Source organism: Papio anubis, chromosome 11 (genome assembly GCF_008728515.1).
Source record: "Papio anubis isolate 15944 chromosome 11, Panubis1.0, whole genome shotgun sequence".
Lineage (NCBI taxonomy): Eukaryota > Metazoa > Chordata > Mammalia > Primates > Cercopithecidae > Papio > Papio anubis.
The window spans coordinates 95,317,252-95,339,700 of NC_044986.1; the positions used below are offsets into that span (position 1 = coordinate 95,317,252).

At 37.2% G+C, this 22,449-nt stretch overlaps 1 protein-coding gene across 8 annotated transcripts in view; it reads left to right on the forward strand.

The window, feature by feature from the left end:
* The window catches only part of ZNF438 (zinc finger protein 438), a 177,558-nt gene that overhangs the window by 27,053 nt on the left and 128,056 nt on the right, over positions 1-22,449 (forward strand). For all 8 annotated transcript variants that reach the window (XM_031652418.1, XM_021943956.2, XM_003903515.5 and 5 more), the window contains exon 2: positions 18,317-18,374. The gene's annotated coding sequence lies outside the window, so the exon portion shown is untranslated. The remainder of the gene's footprint in view (positions 1-18,316; positions 18,375-22,449) is intronic.

The window sequence follows — 22,449 nt, forward strand, 5'->3', positions numbered from 1 at the left end:
TTGGAAACACTTGTCTCTTGGCCTGTGACACAAACCCTTCCCTGGTTTTCCTTCTCCCATTCTAGTTGACCATTTTCTGTCTTCTGTGTTACCTGACATCTAAAAGAGGAGAGGTTTAGTTCCCTTGTTTTTCATCTTGTACTTTTGGTTAAATATCTTTTTGTGTAAGTCTTTCACATTATCTCTAGCCCAGAGTTTGTCATCTTTAGCACTATTGACATTTTGGGCTGGAAAATTTTTTCAGTGTCGGGGGATGTCTCGTGGATTGCAGGATGCTTAGCAGCATCTCTGGCTTCTATGCTGTAACTGCCAATAGAGTTCCCTCTACCCTTATTGTGACAATCAAAATGTCTCCAGATATTGCCAGATGTCTCCGGGGTACATAAAATCACCACCTGTTGAGGACTACTTATCTAGCCTGAAGCTCTCTTCTGAGGATCTGGGGATAACACCTTTCTGACATCTCTACTTGAATGTCTCTTAGGCATTGCAAATTTAACGTGACCAAAAAGGACTCTTGTTTTTTCTCCCGTATGTGCTCTCCCCTCAGATTTTCAGATTTTAGATTATTTATGACCTTGCATTGGAGGTACCAATAAAAGACATTGGAGGCTTTTATTGGAGTAAACTAGGGAGCCACCAGAGAGTTTTGAGCCAAGAAAGGACATGATCTCACTTAGGTCAGCTCTTTCTTGAGCATAGACTATGACTTGGAAGACTTAAAGCAGGAAGACCAGTTAAGAGGCTGCTGTGGTAATCACAGTGAAAAATGGTAGTAGCTTACACAAGGATGGCAGTAGGGCATAAGGTAAGGAGTGGCATCTCTGGTTTAGTGCTTAAACACAAATATCCCTGAGAAGAAGAATGCACTTGTACCTTCATGAAGTTAGTATCAGAGTGTGCTTTGTTTTTCAGATGTTTTCTAAGAACTTGCAGGGAACAGGTTTTGGTGGATCAGAATGAGAGGACAGTAGCCAAGTTCCTGGGTTCCTCCAAGCCAGAACTTCCTGGGATGTTACTTGCAGGGATTCAGGCCACAACAGGATTTTAAAACAAAGGACCCAATAGGAGGAGTAAGCAAGACATCCAGTACTGCCTATTCTACCTCACAATCTTACTTAGGGCTGGTCCTCCCTTGGTAAAACATGTACTGGGTGGCAGGGTAGATAGAACAATTGGAAGTCAGGAGTTTCCTTCATTAAATATAGGAAGCACATCATCTTGGGCTGGAAGGCCCTTAGCTGAAGTGAGGTGGCTATTGGCATTTGGGATAGGACAGGTTTTTGTTGTACAAGATTGCCCTACATGTCGCAAGATTCACAATAGTGTGCTCTCTCATTGTGACATCTAAAAAACGCCTCCCCACATTTCCAGACTACCCATGGGAGTCAGACATGTTCAACTGTATACCACTGGACTGAGCCCCCTTTGCTAATTTGAAAACTGCCTTCTGTAATATGAAGTTAGTAAAAAGGCTATACATTCCAGGCCCTTAAAGAAAAACTGCATTACTTGTTTGGGGACTTAGAAGGTATCCGCTAGTACTTTAAATTAGCATTGATGTTTATTGCTGATACATCCCATAAATGTTTTCTGTCCATGTTATGTACCTTAAAATACTAATTTGTAATTCTTTCGTAGAGGTTGTAGAGATTTCAGGGCCATCTCTAAAGATACTGCAAAGGACACATGCTCTAGCTGCTCTCTTCCCAGCATTGCTATGTAAGGGAGCCTGAATGAAAATGAATCGAGAGTTTGTATGAAAAGGAATTCCCTAGCCATCTTAGCAAAGGGAGTGGGAGTAAGATTGGAAGAGGGAGGATATTGGCCTGTATGTGAATGTTTATGCACATCATGTTTTTTTGTTTGTTTGTTTTTGTTTTTATAATCAGGTCTAGCTAGTATAAAGAGTTAAATATTTTTTAATCGTATTTTTGAAAAGTAGTAGAGAATAGAACAATATTCATCAGATTTGTGAAGGATTGATGACTCAGTGTTAGAGGGAATGCTCACCAAGGAAAAGATCTAATAGTTTTGAACATACAAAATGTAAGGTTTATTTACAACGAAAAAAATAACACAACACAACTGGAGGAAATGCTTGTATCAAATGTGACTAAGGGTGAACATCTATAATATCTGAAGAGGAAGTTCTCTCAAACCTAATGAAGAAGTTTTAATACATAAGTAAACAAAGTATTTTAGCAGTTAATGATTAATAAAAAGGTGGAATTATGTTTACCGTCACTGGTAATCAAAGAAATGCCTTTTAAGTTAACCTTGAGTTACCTCTTCTATTCTCTCGAAAGCACTGAAAATTAAAATAACTTCCAATTCTGGAGAGGCTTTAAGGAAATGGACCCATTCACTCTAATGTGTTTCTTGTGCTACTCCCAGCCACTGCCTTTCCCTGAACATGCTGTGCCATTTGAAATTCTTATGTCTCATCTTTATGGGTCCTTCCCCTGTTCTTCGTGTTGACTTTCTATCTCTTGAGAGCAGCAGTCAGATCCTGGGGGCATCCCTTCTGAGTCAGCCCTGCCAGTGAGCACTCTGGTTTGCATTCGGTACTGCACCACAGTCATGGGTGTATGAATCAGTTCCTACCACTTGGCTGGGGAGTTCTTGAGGTTAGGGCTGGTCAGGCCCTGCATTAGGGTCTGGCATACAAGTAATTATTCAGTAACTATTGAACTAAATTATTGGACTTTGGTAAATGTTTTAATGAACATTTGTTAGGGTGATGGAATAATTTGATCACTAAAGTGTAATTATAAGTGTAACTTATGGCAAAATTTTGTAACCAAATACAGAATGATATGTTTAGTGTAATTTCAACTGCTTTTGAAAGATAATGTGCAGAAAATGAATTTTTAAATATTTTAAAGTTATAGATAACAAACTTTTATTTCTTTATTACAATCTTTATGGCACAATATATAATTTTTAAAATCAGTTGGCAGACTTGACCTCCCTCTCTTCTCATCAGAAATTAACCTCTGTGTGCCCTGTTCAGTTATCTGATTGAACTCTCAGGAAATAAGGTGGGCCTCCCCAGAATGTGGGCTTTTAAGGATAGCTGCATTTAAGTGGCTGAATTAGGTCCCCAAGCATGTTTGAACTTTTACTGTGCCTGGGTGCATATAACTTGAGAGATATGGTACTTAGTATTGTAGAGTTTATAAATATATTCATGTTATCAATGATAAGTTCTACAGCTTTTAATAATGTCAAATATAAATGGTAATTGATTTTTTAAAACATTTTTTGAGTATCTACCATCTGCCAGTGACTGAAATACAGAATTCCTTTGAGGAAGTCCTTGTCTGACAGGAAAGACAGACATTCATAGGCCTTTCATACAGCGAGATGAGTACCATAATCGTGTGTTGAACAGAGTGCAGTGGGTTGTAGAGGTAATGGAGAAGCAGTTATTTCTTAGAGAGCTGGTAAGATGAGATGACTGTTCTCCAGTGAGATAACTCTTGAGCAGGACTTCAGAAGATGGGCAAAATTTTTGCAAGGTGGATAGGAGAAAAGGGAAAAAGCATGAACAGAAAGGTAGAAGTGTAGAAATACATGATGTGTTCAGAAGCCACTAAAAGATTTTGGAGAGGGATATGACATGGTTAGGTTTGTATTTGGAAAGAAAATTGAGATCAGTGATTATAACAAGGAGACACAAGAAAAGTTAATCTTTTTTTTCTTTTTTTTGCATGCTTTTCTATGAGACAATTTTGTGAGCATCCCCAGATTTTAAATTGCAACATAGATAGGACATACTTTACATTATGCACAGTACTGGCCAGCCAACCATATGTCCTCTCATAGCTGTACATCAGAGTGTCCCTTCTAAAAGTCTGGGTTAACAGTGGGCTGCAGGAATGAGGTCAGCTAAGAAGCCATTTCAGTGTCCATATCACCACAGGAAGTGATGGCTTTATCAGGGCCATGATAACAGAAATGGATGGGAGGGAATATATTTGCCTATATAGACTTGGTATCAGAGTTTTGTGGGGGTAGAGAGAAAAAGGAATTATACATCGGTGTTTCTCATATTTTAATGTGCATATGAATTGTCTAGGGATTTTGTTAAAAGGTAGATTTTGATTCAGTAGGTCTGTGGTGGGGCCTCAGATTCTGCTCCGAAGTGTTGCCACCACTGTGAGGCCATGGTCCAGTGAATAATTAACAAGGACGAGATAACGTGGGTGTGAGACTCCACTGACTAGATGGTGATGTCATTATCTGAAATATCTGAAATGGGGAATACCACAGAAAAGAAAGATTGGGTGGGGGAATGGGGTGAAGTTTTTGTGGGACATTCGGATATAAAAATTGTAGACAGCTGAAAGTTTGGATTCTAAGCTTGAGAGAAAAATCAAGCATAGAGATACAGATTTTGGAATAAGCATTTCATTGCTGACAGTAAAAGTCATGAGAATGAGTGACATTACCTACAAAAAAGAGATCAAGTTAATATTAGAAAATATACTTATTGCTTCATCATTCAAAGGCCTCATCTTCTAAAAAGAAAAATAAAATGTATCTATTTGCTAAAATTTTAATGTCCATTTAAGTGACTATAAATCAGCAATGGGAAAGAAATTGGATAGGTAGCTTCCTCCCTATGAACAATCTGTAGGTGTAAATTGAGGGAAGGAGAAGTGTTCTTTGGAAAACCCCCCTTTTCCTTGGTAATGACTGTAGATAAGTTAAAAATGCATTAAAGTATCTTATGAGAAATAATTCGTATAAATAAATATGTGTAAAGAAACTTCAAAATGCCAGGCAGTCTTCTGACCTTAACATTAATAGCAAATGAAATGAATCCCTGAAACAGTGGAGCTTATCGGGGAGATTGACAAATGCTGTGTTAGGAAAGTATAGTGTGATGCGAGAGCACACACATCAGGAACACATGACTCAGTGTGGAGACAAGGGATGGCCTACCTGAGGAAGCAGCATTAAGCTGAAACCAGAAGGCTGAGTGGAGGTGACCTACAGGAAGAAGAAGGGAAGGTTGTAACAGTAGTGACTTGGAGGGGAGAGGCCCTGCAGGTTGGAGAAGTTCAGTGTGGCTGACCATGGAGTGTGCAGAGTGAGGGGGATGACTGCTGAGCTCCAGAGGTGGACAGAGCCCCTGGTGAGGCCCACTCCTCTGGGACTTAGTAGAGAGAAGAGGGAGAAAATGATGTATTTTCCCAAGGAAAAACTATTATCCTGCTTTGGTATAGTTCAAACAACAGTCTTATGCATATGGTTTTACAAGCATATGGCTTTTATGGATGGGCCTACTAATGACATGACTCATAGTAATGTTTCTGTAGGAAAAATGTTTTGTGCTTCAAAAGCTGTCTTATAATTTAACTTTCAGATTTTTTTTTTTTTTTCCATTTGGGAACCGCTTGGATAAGAGCACAATTCTATTGCTTTTTGTTATTTCTGCTAAAAGTGTGCTTTCTCTGGTGTGTATCTATGTGGCTACAGTGTTGATTTTCCATCTTCTGATATGAATCAAGCTATCATTGCACAGATGCAGTTGAAATGTTGTTTTATTTTCTTGACCAGATTCAGAAAGTGTATGGAAATAGAGAAATCTTTTTATAAATTGTTTAGTTTTCAGAGTGTTTGTTCTTCAAAGTTAAGGATTCCCTCTGTAAACTGTATTGTGGTATACTGTGTTATATACCATGAAAGTATGAAAAATTAAACTACCATGAAAATTGTTATGAACAGAAAGTAGAAGAGATTGGTATGTTTTCACTATTGAAGTCAAATAGTATGTAGAAGGTAAACAATAAAAGATAAAATACCCAGCTTTAAAAATACTTTGATAACCATGAGCTTATCGTCATAATCATCTTCATTACTAGCTATTGTTATCATTAGTAATACTTGATATTTTAAAGCAGGAAACAGCAAATGTTAAGGCCACTCCCTTTGTAAAATTGATCTATATGAGTTTCACTTTCTTTAATAAATGAAACTTTAGGCTGAAACTCTCCAATTCCCTTATCTCCAATATGCAAAGTTAATTTCATCCACATCTATCTTGTGAAAGTATCTTTCCTTCTATATCAATTAGAATACTTTCAGCTGGTAAGTGACAGAGACCCAACTGAAAGTATCATATGTAATAACTGCATTTTATTATCTCATATAACTAGAAATCTGGAAGAAAGATGGTTTTTTAGTTGGCTCATATAGCAGCTAACTGTTATCATCAGACTCTCTGGCTCTCTCTTTTCATTCTACCATCCTGCATAAGTTGACTTTTGTCTTCAGACTTTTCCCCTCCTCATCTCAAGATGGCAGCTTTAACTCCAAGAATGACATACTCATATCAAAGCATCCATGACTGTAAGAAAAGGTGTCTCTCTTATGTCTTTTTCAGAAATGAAGAAAACTTTCTTAGAAGCCTCCTAGAAAACATGACCTCACTAGCCAAAACTGCATCCTATACTGTTTCTAAGCTAGTCAGTGGGGAGGGGTACAGAAGTCCTATGTTTGGCTTAGACTAGTCTAGATTCATGGCCCTCCACTCTTCCCAAGGTAAAAAAAATTAAAAATAAAAAAATAAATAAGATTTTGTTATCCACAAAGAAGGGAAGACTAAGTAGGCAACCTCTAGGTCTGCCATACCTTCCAAGGCCAATTTATTTGCCTAGAATCTTAATTCCTTTCTGCCTCCTAGAAGACTTTGTTAATCATTTCTTCTTGCCTTCATTTTCAGTCTTCTCATTCTTTTTCTTCAAGCTTATTGAAAGAAGAGTCTACATATGCTGCCTTCATTTTTTCCCCTCCCATTTATTCCTTAAATTCCTTGCAATCTGGATTTTGTTCCCTCTAATAAGAAACCTTCCTTTTCTGTCAACAACAATGACCACCTGATTCCCAAATCCTTTGCCAGTGTCTTTTGTTTTCTGGATTTTCTATTCTCTGTTTCATTTGTTTGCACATTATTCTTTATTATTTCCTCCCATCTGCTTGCTTAGGTTTAGTTTGCTTTTCTTTTTGTAGGTTCTGTCTTCTTAAGGTGGAAGATTAGATTATCCACTTGAGATCTTTCTTTTTTAATATAGGCATTTATAGCTACAAATTTCTTTCTGAGTACTATTTTCTTTAGCTGTATCCAATAAATTTTGGTATGTTGTGTTTTAGTTTTCACTCATCTCAACATATTTTCTAATTTTCTCTCTGATTTCTTTGACCTATTGGTTATTTAGGAGTGTGGTTCCCCCGCCCATCTTTGTGAATTTCCTAAAATTCCTTCTGTTACTGATTGTATTATAATTGCATTCCATTGTTTCAGAGAACATTCTTTGTGTGATTAATCTCTGTAAATTATTGAAGGTTGTTTACGGCCTAGCATGTGATCTCTTTTGGAAAATGTTTCTTATGCACTTAAGAATGCATATTGCCTTGTTGGGTGGAGTGTTATATAGTTGTCTTTAGGGCTAGTTGTCTTACTGTGTTGTTCGAATCTTCTGTGTTCTTGTTGATTTTCTTCCTGGTGGTTTTATCTAGTATTGAAAGAGGGTTAGTCTCCAATTATTATTTTTGAGTTGTGTATCCCTTCAACTCTGTCTTTTCTTCCTTCTGTTGTTAGGTGCATATATGCTTCTAATTGTTATATCTTCCTGATGGATTGACCCTTCTGTCATTATGAAGTGTTTCTCTTTATTTCTAGTAATATATTCTTGTTTTAAAATCTATTTTGCCTGATTCTTTTATGTTTACTGTTTTTATGGTATAGCTTTTACTTTCAACCTATTTGTATGATTGAATCTAAAATGTGTTTTATATAGATTTTATATGTAGTTGGGATCATTGTTCTTTTTCTTTTAAAAAAATACAGCCTGATAATCTTTCTTTTGATTAGATTGCTTAATCTGTTCACATTTAATGTAATTACTGATATAGTTGGATTTTTGTATGCAGTTACGAATTTTGTTTTCCATAGGTCTCAAGTCTTTTTTGTTCTTTCCTTTCTTGCCTTCTTTTGAGTTAAGTAGATATATTGTAGTGTGATGTTTTAATTCCTTTGCTACTTTTTAAAACATATATTTTGAATTATTTTCTTAGTGGTTGCTCCAGGGTTTACAGTGTACATCTTGATTTGTAAGAATTTCACTTCTGATTTATACTTACTTTCAGCAATATAGACTTCCTCTATTAGCTCCATTTCCCTCCCCAACTTTTTTGTGCTATTATTGATGTACCTATTATGTCAAACCCAACAATACACTGTTGTAATTTTTACTTTATGTCTTTTGAAGAAACTGAGACAAGGGAGAGCAAGTACATATTTATAGTTAGTTGTATTGACCTCTCTATTTTTCATTTTCTTTACATATTTCTGCATATTTGAGTTAGCTCTGGGGTCATTTTCTTACTCCCATAGAACTTTGTTCTCATCTGCTTCATTGGTACTGTTATTGTCTAAATATGTAACAGTGAATGTTGTTAGCCCAATAATAAAATTATAGCTACAGTGTTTTATTGAATTATTCTTTAAATCAGTTAAGAGAAGAAAGGGGAAGAAATATGCAATTACAGTGTCTTTTGCAATTATGTACGTAATTTCCTTTACTGGCACGCTTTGTTTTTTGGGGCTTCCAATTACTGTTTGGTGTTACTTGCTTTTAGCCTGAAGAATTTCCTTTAGTATTTCTTGTAAAACAGATATTCTAGCAACAAATTCTCTGTTTTTATTTTCCTGGGTATGCCTTAATTTCACCTTTATTTTAAAAATACAGTGTTGCTGGATATTAGAGTCATAATTCACAATATTTTACTTTAGCACTTTGAATATTTAATTCCATTGCTTTCTGCCCTCGCTTGTTTCTAATGAGAAGTCAGTTGTTAATCTTATTGGGAACTCCTTTGTGCTTGTCTGGTCATTTTGCTCTTGCTGCTTTCAAGATTTTCTCCTTGTCTTTGGCTCTCAAGATTTTGCCTATAATGTGTCTGGAAGTATATCTTTTTGTATTTATCCTATTTAGAATTTGTTGAGCTCCTTGGGGGATGTGTAGATTAATATTTCTTTTTCTTTTATCAAATTTGGAAAGATTTCAACCATTATTTATGTATTTTTTATTCTTTTTCTTTCATTCTTTTTTTTCCCCTCTCTCTGAGACAGGGTCTCACTGTCACCCAGGCTGGAGTATAGTGGCATGACCTTAGCTCACTGCAGGCTGCACCTCACTGCGGGCTTAAGCAGTCCTCCCACCTCAGCCTCCTGAGTAGCTGAAACTACAGGTGTGTTTCACCCTGCCTGGTTAATTTTTAACATTTTTTGTAGAGACAGGGTCTCAACATGTTTCCCAGGCTGGTATTGAATTCCTTGGGCTGAAGCAATCCTCCCACCTCGGCCTTCCAAGGTGCTCGAGTTACAGATATGAGCCACCATGCCTAGCCTTATTATTTCTTTAAATATTATTTCTCCCTCTTTTTTATCCTAATGGCATCTGTTTTAGTCCTTTTTCTGTTACTTTAACAGAATACCAAAGACTAGTTAATTTATAAGGAAAAGAAATTTATTTTTTACGGTTCTGGAAGCTAAGAAGTCCAAGAGCATGGTGTGAGCCTCTGGTGAGGGCCTTCTTGCTAGTGGGAATTCTCTACAGAGTCCCAAGGTGGCACAGAGCATCACATGCTGAGAGGGCACATGAGTGAGAACCAAACTGGATTTTATAACAGATGCATTCTTGTGATAGCTAACCTACCTGCTTGATGACCCATCAATCCAGTAACTTATTAGTCCACTAATCCATTCATGAGAGCAGAGCCCTCATGACCCAGTTACCTCTTAAAAGTACTACTTCTCAATACTTCTGCATTCAGGACCAAGTTTCCAATACAGTGAACCTTTGGAGAACACATTTAAACCACAGCATTCCACTCTGGGCCCCCAAAATTTATGTCCTTCTGGTGTTTAAAAATACATTCATTCCATCCCAGTAGCTCCAGAGTCTTCATTCATTCTATCATGCACTCAGAAACCCAAAGTTCCAAGTCTCATGTAAATCAGATTTGAGTGAGACACATGGTGTATTTGCCTTGAGGCAGATTCTTTTCAGCTGTGAGCCTATTAAATCAAACAAGTTACCGGCTTCCAAAATATAGTGGTGGAGCAGGCATAGGACAGACATTGCCATTCCAAAAGGGAGCAACAGGAAAAAATTAAGGAGTAACAGGTCCCATGTAAAACGAAAACCCAACAAGGAAAACAGCGTTACATCTTACAGCTGGAGAATAATCTCCTTTGACTCCATGTCCTGCATCCTGGGCACATGGGTGCAGGGTTGGGCCTGAAAGCCTCAAGTGACTCCACCCCCATGGCTTTACTATGCTCAATCCATATGTCAGCCCTTGTAAGTTACAGTTGGGTGCCTGTGGCTTTTGCAGGTTGGACCTGCATGCTGATGCTATAGTTCTGAGGTCTCAGCAGCATTCCTGCTCTCACAGCTCCATTAGGCATTACTTTAGTGGGGACTCTGCTATGGCCTTGCTTCTGGCTGTACTAGGCATTGCCCTAGTGGGGGCTCTCAGCAATGCGTTCACTCTTGTGACAAGTCTCTGCCAGGGCACCCGTCTTTTTGGTATATCCTTTGAAATCTAGGTGAAACTACCATAGCCCCACATCTCTTTCATTCTGTATACCTGCGGAATTAGCACCTTGTGGATGCCACCAAAATTTATAGCTTGTGCCTTCCATAGTGGTGAGTTGAGCCACACCTGCTGCTACTTGGGTCATGGCTGGGGCAACCACAGAGCCTTGCTCTGGGGAGCAGGGAGCAGAGTCCTGAGGCAGTCCTGGACAGTGGGCTGTGCAGAATGCCATGGAGGCCATGGGCTCCCACAAAATCATTCTGCACTCCTAGGCCTCTGGGCCTCTGATGGGAGGAGCAGCTTCGAAGATGTGTGAAATGCCTTTTGGAGTCTTTCTCTAATTATCCTGATAAATAGTCTCTTGGTCCCTTGTATCAATATGAATCTCTTTAGCAAATGGTTCCTAGGCCACATTCTTGGTTTCCTTTCCTAAACAAGCTTTTTAAATTCTACATAGCCAGCCTGAGGAGAGTTTTCCAAATCTTTCCACTTTGCTTTTCATTTGATTATAAATTCTGTCTTTGTCATCCCTTTGCTCCCAGATCTCACCTGTGTCTTGAGTGTTTTGCTGCTAGAAATTTCTTCCACCCTATATGCTAGGTCATCACTCTCAAGTCCAGCATTCCACAAACCCCTAGGGCATGGACATAGCCTTGAGGTATGTCAGGCTGTTTGCTGCTTTGTGACAAGTGTGGCCTTTATTCCAAGTTCTAGTACCTTGCTCCTCATTTCCATCTGAGGCCTCTTCAGAATGAACTTTACATATTTCTGTCAACATTCTGGTCATGAGCACTTAAGTAATCTCTAAGAAGATTCAGGCTGGGCGCGGTAGCTCACTCCTGTAATCCTCGCACTGTGGGAGGCTGAGGCAGGCAGATCACCTGAGGTTTGGTGTTTGAGACCAGCCTGGCCAACATGGCAGAACCCCTCCTCTACTAAAAATACAAAAATTAGCGGGGCTTGGTGGTGCATGCCTGTAATCCCAGCTACTTGGGAGACTGAGGCAGGAGAATCGCTTGAACCTGCAAGGCGGAGGTTGCAGTGAACTGAGATTGTACCATTGCACTCCAACGTGGGCGACAGAGTGAGACTCTGTCTCATAAAAAAAAAAAAAAAAAAAAAAAAAGAAGATTCAGAGTTTCTCTAGTTGTTTTCAGAACCTTCACCAGAATCACCCTTAATGCTCCATTTATGGCAATACGGGTTTTTTCTATCCAGCTCCTCCATAGTCTGCCAGCTTCTACCCGTTACCCAGTTCCAAAGCTGCTGCTTCATTTTCAGATATTATAGCAAAAGTCCTACATCTTGGTACCAATTTTATGTCTCAGTCTGTTTTCTGTTGCTATACATAGACTTTAATGAAGTTGAGGATACCTCTGAATCACCTGGTGGGCTTGTTTTAATAAAACACAGATTACTGGGTCCTATGCCCAAACCTCCTGATTCAGGAGGTCGGAGGTCGGACCTGAGAGTTTGTATTTCTGTCAAGTATCTGAGTGAGGCTGAGGCTGCTCATCTGGATAACCTACTTTCAATGTTTGGTTGCATCTTTTTTTGTGATCCTAGCAGCCATTTATATGTATTATTTGTATCTATTCATTCATTAAGGTTTGAAAAATAGTAATATTCTAATTCTTTTTACTCTTTTTCATTTATTCATTGGAATATTTTTATAAAGAGATACATGTTCTTATCTCTTACTTGGTTACCCAGTGATAGAGTTCACAAAAGAAAGGTAACATAAATTCTTGATTTTTTCCCTTTGGTATATGTTTTTTAAGATAATAAATTGGTTCTCTATCATCTCTTAAAGGTGACCAGTTTTTTAAGAATATTATTATGAACTTTTAGAATTTAATGTATTAGTTTAATCCATTTCAAGTATTACCATCATTGAAGCTCAAATGACTCCATCTTTGGCTAATGGAAGCCTCTTAAAGTTAGCTCCTGAGTCCTAGATTCAGCTGTTTCTCTTAGAAGCCCTACTGTTTAAGGGGTGATCATGTTTTCTCTCAGCCCTTTCTGTAGACAGAGATCAGAAGTATGTGCACATATTAAGATAAAATAAAAGTATTTCATAAATTGATATTGATGCTTCCAATTGAAACTTGAGACTATGATGGAGACGATAGTGTGTTTAAATCTTCTTTCTCTATCTCTTTCCTCTGCTTTCAAGGATATGAGTGATTATAGAACTGGAAAGTTCCACAATTATTCATTTATTGTTATCCTATAGTGTACACACAACAGTCTCAGAATGACAACACTGCAGTATTACTCAAAACATTAAAATGCATATTTTTGCGTACATTCTCACCCTCTTAATTGCATTTAGGACTGGGGATGTCTTCTGAGACTTTAGTTTATTCAGCAACCATTTAAAGCATCTTCTCTGTCTCATACTCACTGCTAGAAAGGGGATACAAAGAGGTGTGAGATATGTCCCTGTTCTCTAAAAGCTAAGGGTCAGGGTTACTGGGTTATGTATCATACTGGTATAGGAAGATGTGGCCATAGAATCTGGGATTCTGTTCTTCTTTAAAAGAAGTTAATGTTAATTCTTCTTTACTTGCATGTTTCTTAAAACCCTTTCTCTCTACTCTTATCAGGGAGCAGCTTCCTTTTGGTGGAGCTCGTTAATACTTTCTAATCTTCCTTACGTAGTGTATCATTAGTCAGGGTTCTCCAGAGAAACAGAGAACAAGAGAAAGATACAGAGTTTATTTTAAGGAATTGACTCACAGAATTTTGGGAGTTGGCAAAGCAACTGTGTAGAATACAGCAGCAGGCTGTATATTTAAGGAAGAGTTGATAATAGTCTTGAGTGTAAAAATTGCAAAATAGGCTAGTAGGCTGGAAACTCAGCATTTCTATGTTATCATCTTGATGTAGACTTGTGTCTTCTTCAGGTAACTTTTATCTTCGCTGGTAAGGCATTCATCTGGTTGGATAAGGCCCACTACAGTATGGAATCTGCTTTATTTCAAGTCAACCAATTATAAATGTTAATTACATCCACAGAGACCTTCACACAGCATCTCTATTAGTATTATACCAAACAGCTGGCCATGATAACTATCCAAAGTGACTCATAAAATTAACTAGCACATCTAGGTTAACTGTTTATTGCCCAAATTGATATTCTTTCTGAAAAACAATAAAATTATTTAATTTTATTACTTGACTGACAAATTGGTTTCATCATATTGGCGGACCTATAAAATAGTCCTATTAAGGAATTATTTTAAAAATAAAGTTATTTCTAAGACATATTAAGATATAGCTATATTCATTAAAGCAAAACAACTGTTTTAACATTAAAAATAACATAAATATAATTCTCAGTAAAAGTTCATATACATTAGTTTCTTAGCTATAATTTGTATCTAATATATAAGATCTCTGTATTGGAAAAAATATTTTAAAAATATAGTTGTATTATCTTTAATTGCTTCATAAAATCATAGTCTTTTTCAAGTTGCATTTTGTGATTGCTACATTTGAAATTATTGATTTTTTCAAGTTACTATTTTCTATATAAACTGTGATTTTTAAATTTGAGAATGTAACCTCTATGTTGATAGTGAGGTACCTGGTAAGTTCAAAGCAAATTCTATTATATTTTTATTTTGTAATAGTTTAATATGCAAATATTCTGGCACATGTATTTTCACAGCAACTGTTAAAAAAGTAAACTCTATTTACAGCACTTTTATTCAACAAAATTTTTATGACAAAGCTTGTGAAATAAATTGTGTCTGTTATGGAAATCTTTTAAACATCTTAACCAAATTTAGATGCTGCTAAATTGTAGGCATTCTCAAGTTCATTTTATTCTAGTACATAATATAAACTTATTTAAGTAAAAAAATAAGTTCTCCATAAAAATTAAATCTTGAATGAAAGATTTCTGTCTTAGTTTGGGCTGCTGTCTCAAAATACCACATACTGGGTGGCTTAAACAACAATTCATTTCTCACGGTTCTGAAGGCTGGAAAGTCAAAGATCAAGGAACCAGCAGATCAGTTTCTGGTGAGGGCCTGCTTCCTGGTTTGCAGACCTGATTTGATCTCGTTATGTCCTCACATGGCCCTTCTTGGGTGTGTGCACTTGGATGGGGGTGGTGGGGTAGAGAGAGAGATCTGTTTCTTTTTATAACAGCATTAATCTCATCAGGAGGGCCCCACCAACATGACCTAATCTAACCCTAATTAAAGGCACTACCTCTGAATACCATCACGTTGGGTATTAGGGCTTCAGCATAAGAATTTAAGGTGATACAAACGTTTAGTCTATAGCTATTTTCAACTGACTTTGAATGTAGTGTTTGAATGAAAATCATCCGTTATGTTGATGATTTTACAAAGTCTAAGCCTCAAAGAATTCTAAGCTAGATAACAAAAAGAGAAAACATGGACTGTCATGCTGAAATATTTTTCTAAATTCAGCATCAGCTTTGTCGCAAATATTTTAGTTCATTTTTTTTTTTTTTTTTTTTTAGATGGGGGTGTACTCTGTTGCCCAGGCTGAAGTGCAGTGGTATGATCACAGCTTACTTCAGCCTTGACCACCTGAGCTCAAGCAGTCCTCCCATCTCATCCTCCCAAAATGTTGGGATTACAGGTGTGAGCCACCACACCCAACCTTAGTTCAATTTTTTTTAACCCTATGTGCATGTATAAACATTTGTAAATTTTGATTGGTAGAATGTCACATCTTTTGTGGATGCAGTTGTGAAATATGTTTCCTCCAATTTTGATTGGTAATATATTGCAGTTTATATGGGCACAGTTGTGAATTATATGTGAACCACAGCCAAGTCCAAGTTTATTTCTGTTACATCATTTTTAAAATTTAATAAGAACATTGTTCTTTCTATGATGCTGTGCTCAAAGTTTGTAATTGTGTTATCACTGTAAAAACAAATAGAATTGACCCTTACTATTCACAGATTTTGCTTTCATGAATTCGTCTGCCTATTACAGATTGAGCATCTCTGATCTAAAATCAGAAATGCTCTAAAATCCTAAACTTTTTGAGTGCCAACATGATGCTCAACACAATTCTCAAGGGTCATGCGCAAATGAAATACTCATTGGAGCCTTTTGGATTTCAGATTTTTGGATTAGGGATACTCAGTAAGTATATAATACAGATGTTTCAAAATTTTTAAAAACCCCAAATTCAAAACACTTCTGACCCCAAACATTTCAGGTAAGGGATACTGAACCTGTCAAATTTATTTGTAACTGCAAAATCAATACTCATGACACTAGTCATTCAACTGAGTGCATGACTACAAATGGTACAGAATGGTGAAAATTTTGGATTGCTGAACACATTCCTAGTTGGCAGGCTGATTTCCTTCAGCTCTCATACAGTAAACAAGTCTCCTTTTTTGGGTTTATATAGTGCCATGATTTTTGCTTTTTTAGGCTTCTTTGTGATTTCTGTGTTTAAAATGACTATTCAGTGTGAAACTGAAGTGCTGTATATTGCTCCTAAGTGCAAGAAGGCTGTGATGTGCCTTAAGGAGAAAATACACATGATGGATAAACTTATAGTGCTGTTGGCTATGAGTTCAGTGACTCATAGTGATTCAACAGTAAACAGCCATACATTGCTTAACAACAGGGTTAAATTCTGAGAACTGTATCATTAGGTGATTTTGTCATTGTGAAAATATCATAGAGTGTGCTTATATGAATCTATAGCTTACTACACATGTAGGCTATGTGGTAAAGGCTATTGTTTCTGGACTACAAACCTGTGCGGTGTGTTACTATACTGAATTCTGTAGGCAGTTGTAACAGAATAGTAAACATTTATGTATCTAAACATAGAAAATGTACAGCGAAAATATAGCTTGATAATCTTATGGGACCACCTGTATCGTAGATGCAGTCTGTTGTTGACACATCATGCAGTGGATGACTATATATTAATCAGGTATCTTGAAACAGAACTATACATAAAATGAGGTTATGTTTGGTCAGCTAATTAAAATGTAATCAGAGGCTCTCAGGAGCTCTCAGGAACCCAACCCTGAATTTCCCTTATGAGTAAACAATTTGGTATTCCCTAATTCAGTATTCATGGTAACTTCTTCATAGACCATAACTACTGTGAATAATGAGAACCAACAGTAATTTTGTTTTTGTTGTTGAACTTCTAAACTGATTTTTAAGTAGCAATTAAAGCAATGTCAGGTGTTTCATGTTCTACAGAATGAACTTCCAACAGCTTTACTTTGGTTTCATGAATTAGATGAAACCATCAAACCATTATTGGAATTAACTGATTTTTCTAGTTGGTACATTTCCTGATACTGACAGAAAGCTGGCAACATTTAACTGTGAGTTTTTCTGTTAATGGAGCCAACCAGATATCACTTTACTTTGATGATGTAAAAAAGATGCTTTAGAATCAGAACTAAGTGCATTTTTTAAAAAAGTAATTTGATCTAGATGAAAAGTCATGCTTTAGAGAGTAATATGTAAAACACTTTCTCTATCTGCTTTCATTAAATCTGTGTCTTTAAGCTAGCCATGAGCAGGGACAGCAGTCAGTACTCAGTATTTCCTCTACGGCCTTTCAAGGCTGGAGGAGTTAGCTGTCCTTACCTGCTCCTGCCTGAGAACACTTTTTCTGCGAGGTGCCTGGGTGCTGTCTTTAAGAATGAAGTATCAGTAACAGTACGTTTAGAAATGGGTTACTGCTAGGTGTCTTTCAGATTTAACCACATGTGAAATTGACAACAGACTTCTTTGCACATGTATCTCACACGGCTTAATGAGGTTATGGCAGAGCCTAAAAGTCCAAATAAGTCCTAGCCTATTTTAATGGTATCATTAAAACAAATCATTAGAAAATGAAAAACCCGGCCGGTCGCAGTGGCTCACGCCTCTAATCCCAGCACTTTGAGAGGCCGAGGCAGGTGGATCACGAGGTCAGGAGATCAAGACCATCCTGGCTAACATGGTGAAACCCCATCTCTATTAAAAATACAAAAACTTAGCCGGGCGTGGTGGTGGGCGGCTGTAGTCCCAGCTACTCGGGAGGCTGAGGCAGGAGAATGGCGTGAACCCGGGAGACGGAGCTTGCAATGAGCCGAGATTGTGCCACTGCACTCCAGCCTGGGTGACAGAGCAAGACTCCGACTCAAAAAAAAAAAAGAAAGAAAGAAAATGAAAAACCCAGGACAAATGAAACTGGTGGGACAGTGGGACAGTGGCCATAAATTGAGACTGTCTCAGGCAAACTAACACACTTTACCAGACATTTGTCCTTTCAAAAATCTTTGAATCCCAAACTCTTGATTACTGTTTTCCTGTCAAAAAGACTGTGCCCTGAATATGAATCACTTGTTTGTGACTAGTAATTTCCACAGCATTATGCACATGGAAAAGAATGTGAAGCATTCTTCTTAGCCAGTTTTATTCATTGCGGCATTTCTTTTTTTCTGGAACATTTTCTATTTATCTTAAAACTTTTATTAAATTTTGCATGCTTTCATTTTTAAACTAAAGACATGTAATCAACTATGGAATTATTTTCTTCTACATTAGTTCTTTTGTTGTCTTAATAAAAATACACCGTAATTAGAAATGAAACTTGAAAATAAGGTACTATTTACATATATTTGATAAAAATGGATTATCTGAATATGATTATAATAATACTTTGTATTCTGTTACAGAATTAATTAAAAGGATTTATGGTATATCTTATGACTCTACAGGAGCCTTGGGATATAGGTAAGTGACAAGCATTTTTTGAAGAGACATTTCTGAAACATTAAGTAATTTGATCTCACAGGTTCCTGGCAAAGTAGACAGTGGGGCATATCTTACTTCAGCAATTTACCTCTTTTGTCTTCAATGTAACGTTTGTAGAAATACCACATTTACATGAATCTTCATGTAACATTTCCCTAATAGCTAAAAAATCATATTTCCCAGGGAATTTTAGGCTTATTTTCTATAATAATTATAATGAGGATATTATTTATAAGATATAGGAGTGTGGCATGTAGCAAAACTTAAAGCATTAAAAAAAATAACTAAATGCAATATGGTACCCTGGGTTATACCTAGGAACTAAAAAAAGACATTAGTGGAAAAACAGGTGAAATATAAATGAAGTCTATATTTCAGTTAATAGTAATCAATTAGAAATTAATCAGTGTTAATTTCTTAGTTTCGACAAATGTCCCGTGGTTATGTAAGATGTTTAACTTTATGGAAAACTGAATGAGGGGTATATAGGAACGCTATAGTATTTTTGTATCTGTCTTCTAAACCTAAAATTGTTTCACAATAAAAATTTACTTGAAGCACAAAAGTCAGAGTTTATTGATTCAAAATGTATAGTTTAGAAGTAGATTTTCTGGACTAAAATAAAAAAATTAATTTAAAAAATCCAGATTACATAAAAATGATTCAAGGAAATACATGGCTATAGGTTTCATTTTTCAATTTATAGGAAGTATGCAATTTTATTTTTTTAACATTGGTGATATGGTTTGGATTTGTGTCCCTGCCCAAATCTCATATCAAATTGTAATGTCCAGTGTTGGAGGAGGGACCTGATGGAAGGTGATTGGATCATGGGGGCGAATTTCTTTCTTCTTGTTCTTGTGATAGTGAGTGAGTTGTCATGAGATCTGGTTGTTTAAAAGCGTGTAGCACCTCCCCCTTCACACTCTTCCTCTTGCTCCCGCCATGTAAGACGTACCTGCTTCCCCTTTGCCTTCCGCCATGGTTGAAAGTTTCTTGAGGCCTCCCCAGCCGTGCTTCCTATACAGCTCGAGGAACCATGAACCAATTAAACCTCTTTACTTTATAAATTACCCAGTCTTGGATAGTTCTTTATAACAGTGCAAGAAAAGACTGCTATAATGGGCATGGTGTTTGCGGACATCTCCTCGTACTCGGTTACAGGCTTTCTCTTTGATGCTTTCAGCCACTTGTGTTTTTTGGTCCTTTTGTGTAACTTTTTCTGTTATTCCAAGCAGGCCCTTTAAATGGTTCCCAGTACACTTCTTTTTCTTTTCTTTAGTGTATTGTTTAGAGACGAAAGTCCAATAATGTGACTCAGTGGTTTGGAGACCCCGTTAGTATAGTTTTGTTCAGTCACACTACTGGAGCTTCTAGGTCAAGTAGTAGACACAGTAGACCTATTGTTAATGAGTATGAATAAAGATGAGCATAACTCTTACATAGCCATTTCTGTAATTGAGCTAAAATAATACAGAATCTAGTGCTGTCAGATAATAAAATTCTCAGTTTCTAAAATGGACTCTAGCATGATAAGTATTTTAAATTTCTATAAATATTAAAAGACTTATAAGAAGGAAATTTTGTAGTTTGCCAAAACTCTTATGTAACTTTTCATTAATAAAAGTAAAGTAGCCATGCAGGTCTTGTGGATGGTTTCCTGCTTCTGCTGCCAAATTTAATGATTTTAGTTAAATTTCATAAAGGGAAATATAAATATATTATATTTAAAGGATATAGACACTTAAAAGAGCAGACCCGTGCCTGAATAACTCTTGCAGAGTAATTGTCCAGCTTCGAAATTTCTGCGTTGCTTGGTAGTCTTTAGTCAGAATTGGTGTTAACAGTCTCATGTTAATAGAATTACAGTTAATGGAATTATAATCTATTTTTTAGTTGTTTAACATGATTGTGCTAACCTTGGTTGGGAAGTTTAGAAAAAGACAGGATCGTTTTCTCAGGCCAAGTTTAAATTACATTGATCATGTAATAGTTCACACAAAACAAGCAAACAAGAAAAACTTGCGTTATTCTGTGCTAGAAGAGCATTAAAAGTGTTGTTTTTAGGGACATGCTTACCATTCAGCTGATTGTAATTTGTGGTCATCAAAGTGTAAATAAGAATAGCTAATATATATTGAACTTTTTTTTTTTTTTTTTTTTTTTGAGATGGAGTCTTGCTCTGTCACCCATGCTGGAGTGCAATGGCACAATCTCGGCTCGCTGCAACCTCCACCTCCTGGGTTCAAGTGATTCTCCTGCCTCCGCCTTCTGAGCCGCCGGGATTACAGGCATGCGCTGCCACGACCAGCTAATTTTTTTGTATTTTTAGTAGAGACAGGGTTTCACCATGTTGGTTAGGCTGGTCTCGAACTCCTGACCTTGTGATCTGCCTGCCTCGGCCTCCCAAAGTGCTAGGATTACAGGTGTGAGCCACCACGCCTGGCCTGAACATTTTCTATGTACTAGGCACTTTACTTACATTATCTCATATAATCTTCACAATTACCTATGAGATAGGTTGGAATTCCCTTTACAGATGAGGCTGAGTGAGAACAGCTGTCTCCAGTCTAATTCTGAGATGGGGAGGTGGACAGAACAAGTGCCTATTATATAGTACAGTACCTGCTGTTTATTTATAATATAGTATAGTACCTCCTGTTTATTTATAGTTACAGTTATAGTTATAATATAGTATAGTACCTGCTGTTTATTTATAAGCAGCTCCCAGGAAATGCCATCATGTTTCCATAGATGTGTAGTAAACTTCAGATTACTTCAGCTTTTCTAGGTAAGAGTATCTGATCACACTGGGTCACCTAGAGTGGATTCTCCTGGGGTGAACAGCCTGGAGTAAGGACTGGTGTTTCTTGTCTAGCTTTGTTCTGGCTCATTCTGCAGTCCCCTAACATGTCAGTTGTTCCCTGTCACCTGATTAATTGCTGAACACTCACTCATTGTGTGCTTCACTGATCACATGCCAAGAACTTTTGGCAGCTCTTGGGAACATGCTCTCCACGTGCCTCCTGGTAACTGTTGGACAACTAGAAGTTCCTAGTTGTTATGAGAACTTTGATCCAGAACCTGCAACACATGCCAGAGACCAGGGATGGGGTAGTTGAGCAGCTGACGGGTGAAATGTAGCTATTCAGATTGTTAGTTGGTCAGCAGTCAGAAATAGAGTAGGCATGTGACTCTAAAAAGTGGTTTTTGAAGAGGATTATGATGGTTGGCTATGGACTTCATAGTTTGTAGACAAAATAATTCTAACTTCTTTTTGAGGAAGAGTCATAAAAATACAAAATCTCCTTTACTATCTTCTCTTTATGATCTCTAAAAGTTGACATTTCTCAGGGCTCAGTCCTTAGCCTTCTGTATTTATTTTCCACACAATCTCATGTGATCTCTTGTTTTAAATGCCATCTGTTCTCCCAAATTTACAATTTCTTTACTTTGGTCTCTCCCAGGAGTTCTCCCAGGAGTTCTAGACTTATTTTTATGTCTTTTCAACATCTCCATTTTGGAGTCTAATAAACATTTCAAACTTAATATGTCTAAAATGTAAATCTTGAACTTTTCTCCCTGTGTAGATGATATACGCAGTTGTTCCTGGCCAAAAACTCAAAGTCATGTTGGACTTTTTCTTTCATATCCCATATCCAGTCCATTAGTAAGGCTTATATGCCTTCCTTTCAAAATGTATCCCAAATTACCCCTACCCCACTCCTCACCCTTACTGCCCTATTATAAGTTGCCTAGGTGATAATAATCATCTTCTAACTGGCCTTCCTTATCTCCTCGTTGTATCTCTCCATTTAATCCTCCATATAGGAGTAAAAGGTGTTTTTGTTGTTGTTGTTTTTTGTTTTTTTTAATGTTAAACAGTTTCTGTCATTCCTCTGTTCAGAACCCTTTGGTGGCTACCCAGCACACACAGTATAAAATGTTGTCTCACATGTTCTACCAGACCTGCTGACTTTATCTCCTGTCACTCACTCTCTTGCTCACTCTCCTCTAGCCACACTTGCCTTCTTGCTGTTCCTTAGATACTCCC